The sequence below is a fragment of the Mesoplodon mirus genome (assembly GCF_964341445.2).
Source record: "Mesoplodon mirus genome assembly, chromosome: 9".
NCBI lineage: Eukaryota > Metazoa > Chordata > Mammalia > Artiodactyla > Ziphiidae > Mesoplodon > Mesoplodon mirus.
In genome coordinates, this window is record NC_138985.1 from 62,005,449 (window position 1) to 62,027,030 (window position 21,582).

General features: G+C 36.1%; 1 long non-coding RNA gene across 1 annotated transcript in view; it reads left to right on the forward strand.

Annotated features, from left to right (window-relative positions):
- Positions 1-21,244, forward strand: part of LOC309810074 — a 34,677-nt gene extending 13,433 nt beyond the window's left edge. The window contains exon 3 of the long non-coding RNA XR_014294934.1: positions 20,883-21,244. This is a non-coding gene — a long non-coding RNA (uncharacterized lncRNA). The remainder of the gene's footprint in view (positions 1-20,882) is intronic.
- The last annotated feature ends 338 nt before the right edge of the window (positions 21,245-21,582 follow it).

Sequence of the window (21,582 nt, forward strand, 5' to 3'; positions counted from 1 at the left end):
AGAGGAGTTAGGCATTTTTCCATTGATGACATCCAAATGGTTAACAGCTACATGAAGAGACGCTCAATGTTACTAATAATTGGGGAAATATAAATCAAAACCACAGTGAGATATTACAGTGAGGTATCACCACACACCTTTTAGAATGGCTATCAAGAAGACAAGAGATAACCAATGTTGGTGAGGATGTGGAGAAAAGGGAAGACTTGTACACTCTTGGTAGGAATGTAATTTGGTTCAAGCACTGTGGAAAATATGGAGGTTCCTCAAAAAATTAAAAATAGAACTACCATATGATCCAGCAATTGTACTTCAGGGTATATACTGAAAGGAAATGAAAACAGATATTGAAGAGATAATATGCACTCCCATGTTTATTGCAGCATTATTCACAATAGCTAAGATATGGAAACAACCTGAGTGTCCATCAATGGATGAATGGATAAAGAAAATGTGGTATATACACACACACACACACAATTAAATATTATTCAGCCATGAGAAAGAATAACATCCTGCCATTTGCACCATGAATGGAACTTGAATACATTATGCCAAGTGAGATAAGTCAGACACACAAAACCAAAAACTCACTTATGTATGGAATCTGAAAAAGCCAAACTCATTAAAACAGAGTAGAAATGTGGTTACCAGATGCTGGTGGGTGGGAGAATTGAGATATTGTTTAAGGTACAAATTTGCAACCAATAGATAAATAAGTCCTGGAGATCTAATGCACAGCATAGTTATTACAGATAATAATATTGTATTGCAAGTTGCTAAGAGACTAGATCTTAATTACTCCCCCACAACAAAGAAATGATAATTATGTGATGTGATAGAGGTGTTAACACTAAGGTGGTAATCATCTTGCAATATATAAATATATCAAATCAACACGTTGTACACCTTAAACTTACAGGATGTAATACATCAATTTTGTATCAATTAAAAAAACACAAAACATTTAAAAAAGTAATAAATGATACAAGCACGATGTATTCTAGACCAGCCTGCTTAATATAAATTTCTGTTCTGACAAAAATGTTCTTGGTCTGCAAGACCTGCAATGGTAGCCAAAAAGTACACCCCAATGTTCATAGCAGCATTATTTACAATAGCCAAGACACGGACGCAATCTAAGTGTCCATCAATACATGAATGGATAAAGAAGACGTGGTGTACATATATATGTGTGTATATATAATGAAATATTACTCGGTCATAAAAAACAATCAAATTCTGCCATTTGCAACAACATGTATCCCTGACCTCCACCATTCACAATTACAAATTCTATCCTGTCTGTAAATGCTGAATTATTTGTGTTTCCACCAGCTAACCTTAAACCTATTTCTTTTTTATTTCCTCCTCTACTGCTTTATTTCTACCATGACATTTGGAACTTCTTACCAAGCTCTTCACTTAAGTAATTGATATCTATATTCTGTTAATCTGTAGGAATTAAAGCTACTCTTAGAATTATATTCTTAGAATGATCTATTAATACACAATTATTTTATTACATTCTTAATTGTATTAGTGTAGTAAAAGGGTTCTTTATCTCCAAAGACTTTATTTCTTTAGTGCATCAATAGTTTATAAAACAGATTCTAACAGAAGGATTTTCTTAAATTTGTCAAAATTGGGAGTTAACAAAGTACTTCAATTCTGTGTTGTAGCACAGAGCCTTTACACTTGTCATTGAAAATTCCATTTGATTTCTCACAAGAGCATTGTGTTGATACTTAGATTGTATCAACAGGATTGAAAATGTTTGATCTATAATGCATATTTGGTTTATGACATTTCTCTAATTCATTTATTTTTCCATTATATAATTTTTTTCCTCTAGCCTTCTTCCTTTTTTTCAAAGGAATGTGTTCTTTTGACTTTTCAATCATTTATAAACTTTTCATATCTCATGGGTTCAGAATGTTAAGAGTTCATTTTTATTTCACAACTCTGTATAGTTCTAATTCTTCTGAAAATAACTAAAAGTAAAATCTAATTAGATAAAAAGAAAATTGGCAGTTGCAATAAAGTATCTGTTCAGATTTGCCGTAACTCTTTTTAATATCAAGTTCATGAACTGAGTTTTCAGTGAGTTCATCATGAATATAAAAAATTTACTCTTTTTGACTTCAGGTTAAAAAATCAAACTATATGCATTCCTATGTCTTTTCAATATTTTTAAAAGACAGAACATGGTTTTCTTAATGTATTATGTCTGCAGAGCTGCATATATTTTTCTTTTTTCTTCCAGTTTTATTGAGATATAATTGACATACAGCACTGTGTAAGTTTAAGGTATACAGCATAATGATTTAACTTAATATACCATGAAATGATTACCACAATAAGTTTAGCTAAATCCATAATTTCAAAATAGATACAAAATTAAAGAAATAGAAAAAAATTTTTCTTGTGATGAGAACTCTCAGGATTTACTCTCAACAACTTTCATATGTAACTCACAGCAGTGTTAATTGTATTTATCATGTTGTACATTACATCCCTAGTACTTATTTATCTTATAATTGGGAGTTTGTACATTTGTACTGCCTTCATCCAGTTCACCCTCTCCCCACCCGCCGACTCTGGTAGCCACAAATCTGATCTCTTTTTCTATGACTTTGTTTTTGAAGTATAATTGAAATACAACACTATGTCAGTTCCTGGTACACTACATAGTGATTCGATATTTCTACACATTTCAAAATGATTATCATGTTAAGTCTAGTCACCATGGCATACATTTCTCTAAAGAACCTAAATACTGACCCAATCCAGAGAGAGACAGATTTATTCAGCCTGTACTGCATAACCCTATTTAGTCTGATCTATGGTTTTAAAAAAAGTATTTAAGCAAAACATATTAGCAGATCACATTTTGCCACATTCAGTATTTTCTTAATAGCTCTGAAATGATTGGTTGTTTCAAGTTTATTCATTGGTTAGTGTACCCATGTGATTATGCAGACATCCATCCTTGCTCTTCTCTAAACCCACATGCACTTGGATAGTAGTGTATCCCAGGAAAGCCTGTCTTTCTGGGAAGTTATCATGATCATCTAATTATACAGAAATTTATCCACGAGGTTTCAACTTAGTGAAATCAGTGTGAACATATGGAAACAAGTATGTTTGGTTCTTCATGACTGATTTATACCTACATCATGTATTAATTAACAAGGAAACTTTTACATCATATTAGAAACCGAGGTGTAAAGCCTGTATGAGATAAGTGATTCTACTTTTTATCTATAAGAATTATTTTCTCTGTAAATATAATATTGGAAGATACTCTGTGAGGGCATCTCACAGAAAAATAATTTTATAAGTTACAAATGCAACAAATATGCAAAACTTCTGTGAAACAGCAATGAATGTCTAAGTGTTCAAGTCATGGTTCTTTTTATTACAGGGTAATATTACAATACTTTCATCAAGACACAAAAGAAGTTGGTTGCAGGAAAAAATGGCAATATACAAGAACCCAGCTTCCCCATCCCCCCACAAAGATCAATGACTGAACAGCTATTCACAAACAAAAAAGACTCTGGAAGACCACTTAGGAAATTTTAGCAACACCATGGAACAAAAAAAACCCCAGAATAATCACTCAAGAAGAGAAGGAAGAAACTTCATTTCACCTGTATCATCACATCCGCCAAGTCAGCATTGTTCAGTGGCAAAAAAGGAATTTCCCAGCTAGAAAGAGTTTCTCTTACCAGGAAAAGCAGCATGGTGTGAGCAACCAGCCTCTCCAAGCACTGTGCAAAGGTCCTATTTTGATTTTACTCCACCCAGACTGGCAAAGCTGAGATATATAGAGTCAGCAAGGAATGAGGAAGAAAAGCAGAGACTACTATTAGCAGTCACACATGGGCATGTTTGTGGTTCACAGAGACTTTGCAGACAAACACAGCAGCTTCCACCACTGACAAAGTCACCAGGTAGTACAACCACTGAGAACCTCCCTCAGATCTACAAGTTGTCACCCCACAGGTGTTTGCATTTGCTAACACTAACCACCTCAATCCCTCTCTGCCCTTCCAGCTGTGCACCTGCATGCCCCAGTGTGGCCCCCATCACCAGCCTCCATGGCAGCTTGCACACCACAGAAGAACACACCAACATCCAGGGCCCCTGCTCACGGGTCTCGATCACACTTGGTGCTTGCTGGCACCACTGAGTCCACCTCTAGACAGCCTCTCCAGCTGTGCACCTGCACATTCCCAGCCAAACCCCTGTCACTGGCCTCCACTGCACTGTGTATGCTCAGAGGGAGACTGTGAGGCTACCTGTGAGTGCACTGATCCCAGGGTCCATGCAATTGCTTGCAGGCCCAGAGCAGGCCCTACCTTCTGTTATGGCTGGCACCACTGTGCCAACCTACAACTAGCCCCTCCATATGTGCATCAGCATGCCCAGCTGCCTGATCCTTATCACCAGCCTCCACTGCATTGCACACACCCCAGTGTAGAATATACAGCCATAGGAGAGAACCCTGACAGCCAGGTCTTTGATAGCTGCAAGTGAGCCCATAGTTGGCTCTGGCCTTGCTACCTGCCTTGACCCCCATCACTATCAGTGTGTCTGCACCTGGCCTCTGCCATTATATAGGCACCTGCAGCTAGTCACCACAGCTGATGATGTGAAAACCACTGGCTCTAGACACCACTGCTGCCTGCCCTGGTTCTTAGCTACTGGAATTGGAAGTGCCCCTTAAGACCCTAACACCCTTGGTAGCCACTGTGGACCCACCACCCACCACAGTACTCACCAAGGAGAACACAGTTGTTGATACTGTGAACCCCAGTGGCCTCAGAGACATAATATTCTGCCCAGACTAGGTGCTGCCATGTGCCCCTGAAGTTGACACCCTATACAAGCAGACCCAGGGTCACAGCATGATGTAGTGTGCTCTTATTCACAGGTAAAAGCTTCCTTTATCGAAATCAGTCCATAAAGCCTGGAAGAGGTGGCTGCTTCTTCAAATATGCAGACATCTGCATAAGGCTACAGGGATCACAAAGAATCAGGGAAACATACCTCTACAAAAGGAATATAGCAAACTTCTAGTAACTGACCCCAAAGAAATGGAGATCAAAGAACTCAAAATAATCTACTTATGCTGAACGAGCTACAAGAGAACACAGATAAACAATTAACATCAGGATTACAAACACAAAGAAAATAGAAAGTCAACAGGAAAAAACATAAAAGAACCTAATAGAAACTTCAGAGCTGAAGAATACAATGACTGAACTGAAGAATTCAATAGAGAACTTCATTAGCCATCTTGAACAGGCAGAAGAGAGAATCAGTGAGCAAGAAGGCAGACTGAAATTATCCAATCTGAGGAGAAAAAAAGGAAAAAGAATGAAAAGGAATGAAGAAAGCCTATGAGAATTAAGGAGAGGCCATCAAATTGATAATGTATGCATTATTGGAGTCCCAGAAGGAAAAGAGGAAGAGAAAAAGTAGAAAGCTTATTAAAGAAATAATGGCTGAGAACTTCCCAAACCTGGGGAGAGATTTGGACATCTAAGTTTATGAACTGAAAGGTCACCTCAAAATTTCAATCCATAAAGTTCTTCTCCAAGACATATAATAATAAAACTGTCTCAAACTAAAGACAAAGAATTTTACAATCTCTAAGAGAAACAAAAGATTTTTCTCATACAAGGGCACCCAAGAAGGTTATCAGTAGGTTCCTCAGACTTTGTAGGCCAGGAGAGAATGGGATGATATATTCAAAGTGCTAGAAAAAAGAAACTGCCAACCAAAAATACTTTACCCATTAAAGCTGTCCTTCAGAATTACAGGAGGAATAAACACTTTCCCTAACAAACAAAAGCTGAGGGAACTCATCCCTACTAAACCTGACTTACAAAAAAAAAAAAATGTTGAAAGGAGTTTTCAAGCTGAAGCAAAAGATCTCTAACTAGTAACATGAAAACATACAATACTGGTAAAGATAAGCATACAGTCAGCTTCAGAATATCCTGACTGTAATATGGTGACATGCTAACTTAACTCTAGAATAAAGGTCAAAGGACAAAAGTATTAAAAGTAGCTATAGCATGAACAATTTGCTAATGGATACACAATTAAAAAGATATAAATGGTGACAGCAAATCATAAAAGAGGGGCCTAAAGGAACAGAGGGTTTTTTTGTGATTAAAGTTAAATTATTATTAATCTAAAATAGGCCTCTGTGTGTGTGTGTGTAGTTTTTTATATAAGCCTCATGGAAACCACAAAGCAAAATCTACAATAGATAAACTAAAGATAAATAGAAGGGGATCAAAGCATACCACCATGGAAAATTACCACTTTACAAAGACAGGCAGCAAAAAAAGAAGAAAAAAGGAAGTACAAAACAGCCATAAAACAATAAGTAAGGTGGCATTTGTAAGAACAAACAACAACAACAACAAAAAAACAAAAACAGGACCCAACTATGTGCTGTCTACTAGACTCACTTCAGCTTTAAGTACATGTATAGGCTCAAAGTGAAGGAATGGAAAGGTATTCCATGCAAATGGACACCAAAACAAAGCAAGGTAGCTATATAAGACAAATAGATTTCAAGCGAAAATGATAACAAGGGATAAAGAAGGTAATTATATAATGATAAAGGGGTCAATTCATCAAGAAGGTATAACAGTTGTAAATATATATGCAGCAAATATCAGAGGCTTAAATATATTAAGCATATACTAACATCTGAAGAGAAAACTAGTAGCCAATGAAGTAGGAGTAAGGGACTCCAGATACCACAATTTTAGCAATGGATAGATCATGCAGGAAAAAAAAAATCAACATGGACATTGGATTTGAACCATACATTAGGTCAAATGAACTTAACAAACAATTTTAGAACATTTCATCCAATAATAACAGCATACACATTCTTCTCAAGTGCGCACAGAATATTATACAGGATAAATCACAAGATAGGTCAGAAAACTTCTTAGCAAATAAAGAAGAGTGAAATCATACTAAGTGTCTTTTCTGACCACAATGGTATGAAACTGGAAATCAGTAACAGGAGGAAAGCTGGAAAATTCACAAGTGTGTAAAGATTTAACAACATGCTCCTGAACAACCAATGGGTCAAAGAAAGCCAAAGGGAAATCAAGAAACATATTGAAACAAATGAAAATGAAAGCACAACCTATCAAAACCTATAGTAAGCTACAAAAGCAATTCTAAGAGAAAAGTTTATTGAGATAAACACTATGTTAATAAACAAGTAAGATCTCAAATAAACAACCTCAGTTTATGTCGCAAGGAACCAGAACAAGAAGAACAAACCAAGCCCAAACTTGGTAGAAGGAAGACATTAACAAAGATCAGAAGAGAAATAAAATAGAAACCAGAAAAATAATAGAAAGTACTAGGGAAATTGAGAGCTGGTTTTTGAAAAAAACAAAATTGATAAATCTATAGCTAGATTAAGAAAAATACGAAGACTCAAAATCAGAAGTGAAAGAGGAGACATTACAAATGATACTACAGAAATACAATAGATCATGAGAGGCTACTGTGAATATATACACACCAACGGAGTGTAGAAACTAGAACAAATGGATACATTCCTAGAAGCATATAACCTACTAAGGTTGAGTAATAAAGAAACATAAAACCTGAATAGACCAATTACTAATAAGGAGATTGAATCAGTAATCAAAAATCTCTCAACACAGAAAAGCCTCAGTCCAGATGGTTTCACTGGTAAGTTTTATCAAACATTTAAAGAAGAATTAACACTGATACTTCTCAAAATCATCCAAAAAATGGAAGCGGAGAAAACATTTTCAAACTCATTTTAACAGGTCAGCATTATCCTGATACCAAAACTAGATATGGATACAAGAAAAGAAAATCACAGACCAATATCCTTGATGAATATAGATACAAAAATTCTCAACAAAATATTAACACACCAAATTGAATAGGATCATTCACCATGACCAAGTGGGATTTGCCCCTGGGATGCAAGGATGGTTTAACATACACAAATCAATAAGTGTAATATACCACATTAAAAGAAGAGAAATAAAAAATCATATGATCCTATCAATAATCCAAAGAAAGTATTTGACAAAACAGAACATTCTTCCATGATAAAAACACTCAATGAGTTGGTTTTAAAAGGAACATACCTTATCAAAATAAATGCCATATATAACAAACCCACAGCCAACAACTTACTTAATGGTGAAATGTTGAAAGCTTTTCCTTTAAGATCAGGAAAAAGACAAGGGTGACCATTCTTATCATTTCTATTCAACACAGCATTGAAAGTCCAGAGCCATCAGACAAAATTAATTAATTAATTAAAAAAATTTTTTAAAGAAATGAAAGTCATCCAAATAGGAAGAGTAAAATTGTCTTTGTTTGCAAATGATATAATCTTATACATAGAAAATTCTAAAGTCCCCACAAAAAACTGCTAGAATGATAAATGAATTCAGTAAAGTTACAGAATATAAAATGAACAGACAGATATCAGTTGCATTTCTATATGCTAACAGCAAAACATTTAAAAAATAAAATAATTCCATTCACTATAAAATCAAAAACAATAAAATACCTAGAAATAAACTTAACCAAGGAAGTGAAAGAATGGTGCAATGAAAACCACAAGACTTTAATGAAAGAAATGGAAAAATGGAGAAAGAAATGGAAAAATGGACAAAAAAATGGAAAGAAAGCCATTCCTTCATCAAAAGAATTAACATTGTTAAAATGTCCACATTACACAAGCCATCTTAGATTAAATGCAATCCCTATCAAAATTCCAATGGCATTTTTCACAAAAAACAATAACCCCTAATATTTGTAAGAAGCTACAACTGACCCCAAATAACCAAAGCAATCCTGAGAACACAGAAGAAGATATCACACTTCTTGATTTCAAACTATACTACAAAGATACTGTCATGAAAACAGTATGGTACTGCCATAAAAATAAAAACATAAATAAATGCAACAGAACTGACAGCCCAGAAATAACCCCCCACATACACAGTCAACTAATATTTGACAAGAGAGCCAAGAACACTCAATGAGGAAAGGATAGTCTCTTCAGTAAATGGTGTTGGGAAAACTGGATAACCACATGCAGAAGAATGAAATCAGACCCCAATCTTACACCACTCACAAAAATAAACTCAACATAGATTGCATAAATTTAAAACTTGAAACCACAACACTTCTAGAAGAAAACGTAGGGAAAACCTTCCTTGACATTGTTCTTGGCAGCAATTGCCTGAACATGACACCAAAAGTACAAGCAACAAAGGCAAAAATAAATAAGTGGGACTATATCAAACTAAAAAGATTCTGCACAGTGAAAGAAGTAATCAACAAAATGAAAAGGCCACCTATGGAATAAGAGAAAACGTTGGCAAATCATGTATCTGTTAAGGGGTTAATATCCAAATAGATAAAGAACTCATAAAACTCAATAGCAAAAACAAAAAACAAAAAAACAGACCATTTAAAAAAATGGGCAGAGAAACTAACTAGGTATTTTTCCAAAGAAGATATCCAAATGACCAATATGAAAAAGTGCTCAACATCACTAATCATCAGGGAAATGCAAATCAAAAACATGAGCTATTGTCATATACCTGTTGGAATAGCTATCATCAAAAAGACAAGAGATAGGGCTTCCCTGGTGGTGCCGTGGTTGAGAGTCCGCCTGCCGATGCAGGGGACACGGGTTCGTGCCCCGGTCCGGGAAGATCCCACATGCTGTGGAGCGGCTGGGCCCGTGAGCCATGGCCGCTGAGCCTGCGCGTCTGGAGCCTGTGCTCCGCAATGGGAGAGGCCACAGCAGTGAGAGGCCCGCGTACGGCAAAAAAAAAAAAAAAAAAAAAGACAAGAGATAACGTGTTGGCTAAGGTGAGAAGAAAAGGGAACGCTTTTGCACTCATGGTGAGAATGCAAATTGGTATAGTCACTATGGTAAACATATGGAGGTTCCTCAAAAAATTAAAAATAAAACTACCATATGATCCAGCAATTCTACTTCTGGGTTTATATATCCAAAGAAAATGAAATCAGTATCTCAAAGAGATGCATCTGCACTCCAATGTTACTTGCAGCATTATTCACAGTAGCCAAGATATGGAAACAACCTAAATGTCTGTCAATAGATGAATGGATGAAGAAGATGTGGTATATACAAAACAATGAAATATTATTCAGCCATGAAAAAAGAGGGAAGTCCTGCTGCTTGTGAAAATTTGAATGGACCTTGAGGGTTTTATGTTGTGTGAAATAAGCCAGACAGGGAAAGACAAATACTGCAAGGTACTGCTTATATGTTGAATTAAAAAAAAAAAACTAGCTCATAGAAACAGAGACTAGAATGATGGTTCTTGAGGGGGAGGGTAGAGGAGGGGGGTTGGGAGATGTCAGTCAAGGGGTATAAACTTACAGGTATAAGATGAAAAACTTCTGGGGATCTGATGTTGAGCATAGTGATTCCAGTTAATAATACTGTATTATATATTTGAATGTTGCTAAAAAGTGGATCTTAAATGCTCTCATTACAGAAAAGAAATTATAACTGAAAGTGTTAGCTAATCCTATGGTGGTGATCATTTTACAATATATAAATGTATCAAATCAGCACTTTGTACACCTTAAACTTACAAAATGCATCAATTATATCTCAATAAAGCTGGGGGGAAGACACAAAAGAAAAGCAAAGGAAAACATAGAGCATAATCTTTTAGATTTACACTATCAAGTATTAGAAATCTGTATATTTCCAAAAGAATTTCAAACTTATAGAAAAATTTCAAGAAAAGGCTATGAAATTTTGTATAACTTTCAACTTGGTTCCCCATCTGTTAAGATTTTTCCCTACATTTTCTTTATTTTTGTATATGTATATTGAATATATTTCTGTGAACCATTGGAGAGTAAGTTGCAGATATGATATCTTATCACCCCAATAAGTTATTGTATATTTCCTAATAAAAAGTTCCATAACCACCATGTGATAATCATAATCACTAAATTATCACTGATATACTATCATCTGAATTACAGATCCTGTTAACAAACTAAACAAGCTCCAATAATGTCTAAGTAGAGCAAAAGCAAAAGTTATTGTGGTCCAAGATCTGATTCACTTAGTGTCATGCCCTTTAGCCTCCTTTAATATAGAATATAATTGTTAGGTCTTTATTATTATCATTTTTTGTCTTTCATATCTTTGACAATTTTAAAGAGACATCCAATTATTTTGTACAATGTCCAATAATTGGATTTGTTTAATATTTCCTTATGATCAGATTCAGGTGATTTATATTTGGCAGAATTATCACAGAAGTGGTGTTGTATCATTTTCAGTTCATCTTGTCAGGAGAAACACATCCTCCTGTCTTAATCCTGTTTATGACAGCTTTAATCCCATGGTTAAGATGATGGCAGCCAGATGTTTCTATTTTTGGTTTTGTAATTTATAAGTATTTCTTGGGGAGATATTTTGAGACTGTATCTTGTTCCTCATCAAACTTTCACCCATAAACTTTAGTATTAATTTATAATCCTTTTCTCAATTGGTGTGTTGATTGCCAAAATGTGATTTTCTAACTGTACCATTCCTTCTGCATTTATAATTTGTCATTCCATTGTATAAAAGAGGGAAAGGGAATATGAATACATATATACAAACATATTAGCTAGAATTCAGTATTTGCTTATATACTTTTTCAGTCTTTGGTCTGAGGATAAATAGTCAAAAATTGTATTCCAAATGTTCTTGTGCTCAAGTTCCACTTCTGGTTAGGATGTAGAATATAGCAAGAGATTCTACATTATTAAATGTAATATCTGGGTAACCTATGCAATCAAATGCTTTTAAGGCTCATTAGCAAGCTACAAACATAAAATAATAAGTTGAACTGAATTTCATAGAAATAAGACCCCATGAGGAGAGACAGTACATAAACTGTGTCTCTATTAAACAGAGCATGAGAAGAAGAGGTAACAGATATAAAGGCAAGCAGAAGAGAAAAAGTAACAATTTAATAAATCTTTAAAGGTCAAGTAGGTGCCTACCCAATAATTGAGAATCACTGGGAGTTCCAGACACAACAGGAATTATCACCTTAAAGTGTGTTACTCTGAAGGAAACTATAGCAAAATCAAAACTTAAAAACAAACCAACTGGCAGCTAGATTAACTCAATCCTCTACACTAATGGCTTAGAAAAGAAGGGGTATTTCTCAGTGTAAATATTATTTAACTTAGTCTCCACTTTTCTTTTAATCACAATGCCTAGAATTTATTCCAAAATTTGAGATATAAAAATGCAAGGAAAAAAAAAAACATAAGGGCTTCCCTTGTGGCGCAGTGGTTGAGGGTCCACCTGCCGATGCAGGGGGACATGGGTTCGTGCCCTGGTCCGGGAAGATCCCACATGCCGCAGAGTGGCTGGGCCCGTGAGCCATGGCCACTGAGCCTGCGCGTCTGGAGCCTGTGCTCCGCAGAGGGAGAGGCCACGACAGTGAGAGGCCCGTGTACCACACACACACAAAAAAGTAAGACCCATTGTCAAGAGATAAGTCAATCCACAAAACCAGACCCAGAGATTATCCTGATACTTGAAATGTCAGACACTTTAAAATAACTATGATTAATATATTAAAAGTTACAGTAAAAAGAAAATATGGACAACATGTATGAAGAGATGAGGAAATTCATCAGAGAAATGAAAATTATATAAAACTGTAAGAAATTTAAGAAATGAAAAGATTATCAGAGATGAAGTGTTCCACTAGTAGGCTTTTAGCAATAAAATGGACATGTTCCAGGAAGAATCAGTGATCTTTAAGATAGTTTAATATAAATTATCCAAACTGAAAGACACAAAGAAAAACATGATAATCAGTTTAACAGAACATCCAAAACATTGGGCTATTGTCAAACCATCTACCACATGTAGAATTAGTATCTTAGAAAGTAATGAGAGTAAGAACAGGACAGAATTATTTTAAGAGATAAGAGCCCAGAGGGAGATTCAAGATGTCAAAGGAGGAGGAGGACGTGGAGATCATCTATCTCCACGGATGCATCAGGAATACATCTATAGATGCAACAGTTCTCACAGAACACTGGCTGAAAACTAGCAGGATACCTTGGACACCGGAAAGAACTATAAAGATCCCTGCATAACTGGGTAGGACGGAAACAAAAATGGGAGGAGAAGAAGAAGGATGGGGCCTGAGCCCCAGGGCAGGGGAGCTGAAGCAGAGGAGAGATTCCAAGATTCGGGGAAACCCCCTCTCTGACAGGGAAATTGATTGGGACAGAAGGGGAGTTGGAGGCTGTTGGAAGAGGGTGTACCGGCAAATCTGTGGCACATGGAACAGAGTGAGAAATACACAGATGGTCTGTACCACGGTCCTACATGCCCCGGACTGACACGTGTTCACAGGTTTGCAAGGGGGCTGGGAGCTAGAGCGTGGGGATTGGAGAACAGGCCCAAAGCAAGAGCTGCTGTTGGCTGTGGGGTGATAGACTGAGGGGGCGGGAGGGAGGAAATCTGCAGCAGGGAATGGAGGAAGACCAGACTGCCATGGAAGCAGGGCACTACTGCTGAGTCACATGCAGTGGGAAGAACCACTATTGTAACCTCTCTCCCCACATGCTGGTGCTGGTTCCTGAGCAATAAAAAAAAAAAAAAAAAAAAAACCTTAGAGCTGGCCCTCACATGCCAGCTGCAGGGCAATTAAAAAAAAAAAGTCTCTCTCAGGGGTGGCTCTCACGTGCCTGCTGCCAGGCACCAGAAAAGGCCCGCACTAGGGCCATATCTCTTGTGCCCATGGGTGCTGGCTTCCCTGCGCATTTGGCATTGCTGGGGCTCCCATGATCCAAGCAGTCATACCACCTCTGCACCGTGTTCTCACTGGGGCAGAACCAAGAGCTCCAAGGCAGCCTCAGGACCAGACTCCTGTGGGCGAACCACACACAGAGGTGGGGATAAAACCAAAGCTGAACCCCAGGGACTGGGCAACTAAGGAAGAAGATCCAAAATCTTTCCATCAGCTGTACAAGCTGCAGATTAAATCCCAATCAGCTAGGTAGACCCCACAACTATGGAATATCTGAGTAGACATTGAGTATTCCAACAACTGAAAACAGTCTAGCTCTGGCAGCTGTGGACTTTGGGGTCAAGCACATGTAGGAATTGGGCCAGATCAGAGTCTGAGTGGTCCCCACAGGGCCCACATCAGGTCCAGAGACCAGCCCAGAGGCAGAGGAGACCCTCTTGGGGAGGCGGAGGTGGGCTGTGGCTTACGGTGTGTGCAAGGACACTTAGAGCAGAGACCCCAGGAAAACATAATTATTACTATTAATTTTATTATGTTTTGATTCATTCTGTTGTCGGTCCTGGCTTTTTGTTTTGTTTTGGTTTTCTTTCTTTTTTAAAAATTTGTTGTTTTATTTTATTATTTTAGTTAGTCTTCTGGGATCTCCGTGTTTTATAACATATTTTTTATTTTTATTTTTTTATATTTCCATTTCTACTTTGCTTTTCTGTTGTCCTCTGTTTTTTCCCTTTTTATTTTATTATTTTTGAAATCATTTTAATCAGTTTGTTCTGTTTCCTTGCTTTATTCTTCAGCTGGCACACTGCTTTAGCTTTGTTTTTAGGTTATGCGTTTTTGTTAGTTTTATTCCTAATTGTTTGATTTCGTTTTTGAGTTCTTCTATTTGTCTGTTTGTTCTCTTGTTTTTTGTTTTATTTTGTTCTGTTTTTGTTTCTTTTACAGGCATGTGTGTTCCTTTGTTTCTGTTTGTTTATGTTTTCACCATTTCTCTGGAATTTTGTCTTTTTTTCTTTAATATATTTTCTTTTTTCTATATTATTTCTATTTCTACATTGCTTTTCTGTTCTTCTGTCTTCTTTCCCCTTACTCATATATATATATATTTTTTATCATTTTTGTCAGTTTGTTTCTTTGCGTCATTCTTCAGTTGGCACTCTGATTTGGTTCTGTTTTTTGGTTTTGTGTTTTTGTCAGTTTTCATTTTATTTGTTTGATTTCGTTCTTGGGTTCTTTTGTTTGTCTGGTTGTTCTCTTGCTTTTTGATTTATCTGGTTCTGTTTTTGTTTCTTTTGTGTGTGTGTGTGTTCCCTTGTTTCTGTTTGTTTGACTTTACTTTTAACCATTTGTCTGGGGTTCTGTTAGTACTTTTTAAAAAAAATCCCCTTTACTGGCAGGATGAGCGACTTGTGGGGTCTTCGTTCCTTAACCAGAAGTCGGGCCTGAGGCTCTGGGGTCGGAGCACTGAGTCCAGGACGCTGGACCACTAGAGAATTCCTGGCCCTGGGAAGATAAATCACTGAGAGCTCTCCTGAAGGCCTCTAGCTAAATCCAAGACCTGGCTCCACCCAACTGCCAGCAGTTCCCAGTGCTGGACGCCTCACACCAAACAAGAAACAAGACAGGAACACAAAACCACCCATCAGCACACAGAATACCTGAAGTCTTACTAAGCTCACAGACACCCCAAAACACACTACCTGACATGGCCCTGCCCAACAGAGGGAAAAGTCTCACCTCCACCCACCAGAGAGCACAGGCACCAGTTCTCCAATCAGGAAGCCTGCACAAACCACTGGGCCATCCCTATAACAGGGACCAGAGAACAGCAGCAAGAGGAACTATGACCCTGCAACCTGGGTAAAGGAGACCTCAAATACTGTAAATTAGACAAAATGAGAAGACAGAGGAATATCTTATAGGCAAAAGAGAAAGATAAAAACCCATAAGACCAAATAAATGAAGAGGAAATAGGCAAACTACCCAAAAAAGAATTCAGAGTAATGATAGTAAAGGCGATCCAAATACCAGAAATAGAATGGAGAAAATACAAGAAACATTTAACAAGGACCTAGAAGAACCAAAGAACAAACAAACAGTAATGAACAACACAATAACTGAAATTAAAAATACTCTAGAATACCTGAGGCAGAAGAACAGATAAGTGAGCAGGAAGATAGAATGGTAGAATTCGCTGCTGCAGAGCAGAATAAAGAAAAAAGAATGGAGGACAGTTTCAGAGACCTCTGGAACAACATTAAGCACAACATTCTAATTATAGGCATCTCAGAAGAAGAAAAAAGAAAGGGTCTGAGAAAATACTTGAAGAGATTATAGTCAAAAACTTCCCCAACATGGGAAAGCAAATAGTCAATCAAGTCCAGGTGCAGAGAGTCCCATATAGGATAAGCCCAAGGAGAAACATGCTGAGACACATAAAAATCAAAGTAACAGGGCTTCCCTGGTGGCGCAGTGGTTGAGAGTCCGCCTGCCGATGCAGGGGACACGGGTTTGTGCCCCGGTCCGGGAAGATCCCACATGCCGTGGAGTGGCTGGGCCTGTGAGCCATGGCCACTGAGCCTGCGCGTCTGGAGCCTGTGCTCTGCAACAGGAGAGGCCACAACAGTGAGAGGACCGCGTACCGCAAAAAAAAAAAAAAAAAAAAAAAAAATCTAAGTAACAAAAATTAAACGAAAAGAAAAATTATTAAAAGCAACAAATAATATACAAGGGAATCCCCATAAGGTTAACAGCTGATCTTTCAGCAGAAACTCTACATAGACATAGCTTCCATAATAAAAGCTAAGTGAAGTAAGTCAGAGAAAGACATATATCATATGATATCACTTATATGTTTAATCTTAAAAAAATGATATAAATGAACTTATTTACAAGATACAAATAGAAAACAAATTTATGGTTACCAAAAGGGAAAGGAGAGAGGGATAAATTAGGGGTTTGTGATTAACAGATACATTTACATACTATTATATACAAAATAGATAAACAACAAGGTCCTACTATATAGCACAGGGAACTATATTCAATATTGTATAATAATCTATAGTGGAAAAGTCTGAAAAATGTATATACATATGTGAATCAGTTTGCTCTACACCTGAAACTAACATTGCAAATCAACTATACTTCAATAAAAAATAAATATAAGGAAAAAAAGAAATCTTAAAGAAAGGTCATCAGGTAGGAACAAGATGATATCAGATAGAAATCTGAATCCACACAAAATACAAGAGTGAGAGAAATGGAAAATGGGTATATTTAGAATGCAATGCTTCCTGTTATTAAATAGTATAAAAGATAATTGTTTAAAATAAGATAGTAATATATTACAGGGTTTGTAGCATACAGAGAAACAAAATGCATGACAGCAATAACACCAAGATTAAGCGGGAAGATATAAAAACATGGTGTTGTCAGGTTCTTATATTGTATGTGAGTTGTAATTATATTATTTGAAGTTGCACTGTGATAAACTAAAAGTGAATTTTAGAAAATCTATAGCAATTAGTACAAATAAAACAAAATAAAAGCCAATAAGGAGATAAGATAGATTAGGAGAAAAAAACCAAAATAAAGACAAAGAAGAAGAAAAGGGTTAGACTAGCAAATAGCAAGATAAATTTTAATTTAACCATGTAAAAAAATTTTATTAAATGTAAACCAGCTAAACACTCTAATTCAAAGCAGAATTATTACACTCAATAAAATGCAATATCTAAATAGATGCTGTCTATAAGAAACTAACTTTAAATAGAAAAATAACATTAAATGTAAACTGATGGAAAAATATGCACCATGCCAACACTAATCAAAAGCAAGCTGGGGGCTTCCCTGGTGGCGCAGTGGTTGAGAATCCGCCTGCTAATACAGGGGACACGGGTTCGAGCCCTGGTCTGGGAGGATCCCACATGCCGCGGAGCAACTGGGCCCGTGAGCCACAACTACTGAGCCTGAGCGTCTGGAGCCTGTGCTCCGCAACGAGAGGCCACGACAGTGAGAGGCCCGCGCACCGCGATGAAGAGTGGCCCCCGCTCGCTGCAGCTGGAGAAAGCCCTCGCACAGAAACGAAGACCCAACACAGCCAAAAATAAATAAATAAATTTATAAAAAAAAAAAAAAAAAGCAAGCTGGAGTGGCTATGTTAACATCAGATAATGTAAGCCTCAGAATAAGAAATATGGGAACCAAGAATGAGAGGGACATTACGCAATGACAAAGAAAGACCAATTTATGAAGGGAAAAATAAATATCCTACATTTATCTGCACCTATCAAGAGGAGCTCAACCTATGAAGCAAAAACTAGTATAACTAAAAGTAGAAATAGATACAGCCACAGTTATAATTGAAGAATTTAACAATTCTCTCTCAATAATTGATATAACAAGTAGGTAGAAATCTCTAAGGATACTGAAGACTCGAATGACTTTTAAAATCTCATAAGTTGATATTTATAGAAAATCACACCAAGTATCAGCAAAGACAAATTCTTTTCAAATGCATATGAGATAGTTATATGATAGATCATATTCTGAGACATAAAATGCATTTAAATTACGTGATTAGACATAATACAGCATATGTTCTCTAAGACAGAATTAAACTAGAAATTAGTAAGATAGGAATCTGGAAAATATCCAAATATGTGCAAATTAAACAATACATTTTTAAATAACCCATGGGACAAAGATGAAATGACAAGAGAAAATAGAAAAGTTTGAAGTAAGCGAAAATGAAACACACATATCAAAATTTTTGTGATTAAGCTAAAGGAGTCCTTAGAAGTAAATTAATAGGACTAATTACTTAAATTAGAAATAAAGGGCTCAAATCACTTGAACTTTTATTTGAAGAAACTCCCACGTGAGGAAACTTGAGAAAGGAAACCAAATTAAATTCTAAATAAGCAGAATAAAGGAGATGGTAATAATAAGAGCTGAAATTAGTGATTTATAAAACATCTAAGGAGCAGAAAAATTCAATGAAATTAAAAATTGGCTCTTTGAAAAGATCAGGAAAATTGCAAACATTAGTCCATAGTAACCAAAATAAATGTGTGACAGTGAGAGAGAGGAGAAAAAACAATCGCCAGTACCAGGAAGAAGGGCATATCACTTCAGATTATACAGACATAGAAAGGTAAATAAGAAAATACCAGGAATGACTGTTTTTCCAATAAATTTTACAACTTACAATGGACCAATTTCCTGAAAAACACAAAATACCAAAATTCATTCAAGAAAAAAAATACATGACCAAAATTTCCCTTTATCTATTCAAAAGTTGAAGTCACAGTTAAAAACCTTCCCACAAAGAAAACTCCAGGTGCAGGTGGCTTTATTTATGAATTCTACCAAACAAATAAATAATACCTATTATATACTAATGTTCAAGATGATAAAAGAGAGAAAACGTGCCAACTCATTTTATGAGGCCAGCATTAACCTTGATATCAAAACCAGACAAAACCACTCTCAGAAAGCTAGAGACCAATATCCTTTATGAAAAGCCCCTGAAAAATGTTTAGCAAATCAAATGCAGTAATAGAGTGTTTTTTTACAAACATAGCCAAGTCATGTGTTAGTAAGCACAATTAAAAGAATAAAGGATACGGAGCCAAACTGGATTCAATTCAATTCAATTCAAATTTCCTAGTCATGTGACCTTGGGCAAGACATGGAATCTCTCTAAGCCTTAGTTTCCCCAACTGTATGGTAATAATGCACCTTTAGAGGATTATTGTGAGGACTAAATAAATAAAATATAGTGTATCTAACATAATTTCCAGAACATGGTAGGTACACTTTTTTCAAATCTACAGTTAAATTATAAGTATACTGAAATCTATACTTTAAAAAATTCCCTATGGGGCTTAGCACAATACCTTCTACAAGTAACGGACTCGTGAAAAATTGGTTAATTGAAGTAGAATTTTAAAAACTGTGTTCTACTGATCTTTTAGTTGGTTTTTAATTTGTGTAGAAAATGATAATTTTTAACCTATTGAAAAAACAGGTCAGGTTCCTGAGCATAAGAAACAGAAGGAAACAGAAGAAAATGGGAAAAAGAAATGATCAATTTAGGGACATAGATGAATTATGAAAATTATTTTTTTAGAAGTAGTTGAGGGGAAAACAGAATACAGAATTAAATTTGAGTACTGGTCCCTTAGCATACCTGGATAGCATTTATTATGGAATATTATAAAGAAAAACACCAGGCTGATTATTGAGGAAGCATTCATTCTGACTAAAACAAAACAAAACAAACCACCCCCCCCAAAACTGGAAGTAGTAATTATTGGAGAATTATAAAGAACTTTGACTAAGTAGTAATTATTGGAGAATTATAAAGAACTCTGAAGAGCTTGCCTTTATTTTGAGCCAATGGAAGAGAGAGCCACTTCATCCATAGGGCTGGTGTTCAACATTTAGAATTGTTAGAATTGCTATCACAGCAAAAACCAGCCATTTTGTATGTTGCCATAAAAAGAGTAACACTTAATTCTCACAATTACTCTATGAAATTATTATCATCAAAAAATGATTAGACTCAGAGAAATTTAGAAAACATGCCAAGCTCATCTAATTAACAATTCTGGAGTCAAGACTCAAATTCAAGTTTCCACATATTGGGGCTTTTTGTTGATGTTGATGTTGTTACCATGTAGCTATCTATGATGTTTAATTTGGTTTAAAATTTTACAAATTATCTTTGTCCTCACAAGACCCTATTATGTATAGTTAGCTTTTATCATTTTATAGTTGACAAAACTGAGGTCAAGAGAATTTGCACTTCTCCTAAGCAACACTCGGTTGGAGAAGTAGAATTCAAATCTCAGCTTCGATCTCTCTGGCTTCAGTCTGAATAATGACAAAATTGCAGTCTAGGATCTCCCTGTTCCCAAATGCCTTTTGTTTGTGAATCTCTATAATTTCAAATGTTGTCTTTTAATCTGTTCCTGCCTGGCTTTTCCCCCGCCCTCCCTTTAGCTGCCTAGGAGAAAGCAGTTGTGATAACTATGAAATGATTGTGCAAATTCACTGCAACGCAGAATGAAGATTTCAGAGAGAAGGAATGGAAATGACCAAGTCGCAATATCTCATCATCTCTACCCCAGACAATGCTTCTGAGCTACTTTGTAAAGTGAAGTTCTTAATGATGGATGGGATATGTGGTATTATAAAAATGTGCTAAAATAATCATTAAGAAGAAATAACTATCAGGAATGCCACACACAAATAGGAAATAACATTGACATAGTCTTGAAGACAAGGATTGTGAATCTCTGCTTGGTGGGACGTTAAAAGAAATGAGTGATGTCAAAATTCTATATCATATCGATATAAATATAATAAATCCCATTTAATTTAGATGTTTTATTATTTATTATGAAACCTTTGAAAAATGTTGTATTACAGTTTTAACTATTAAATAACAGTAGTACTTGAATTTTGACTCTGTACTTTTCCGGTAAGACTTTGTATTAAAATGTTCCTATCTGAAACTTTAATAGCTTGTTAATCCAAGAGAAGACTAATTCATTGGAGGCTGCAGAAACAGCTACTGCCTTTTCAAAGCCCCAAATCCTTTAAACCTCTTTTCTCCTTCATTTTAGAAACATGAACAGCAAGACAAATCTGGCAGCCAGTTTTTGCAGGCTATTTTTTCTCTCAAAATTTTAGGTAACGT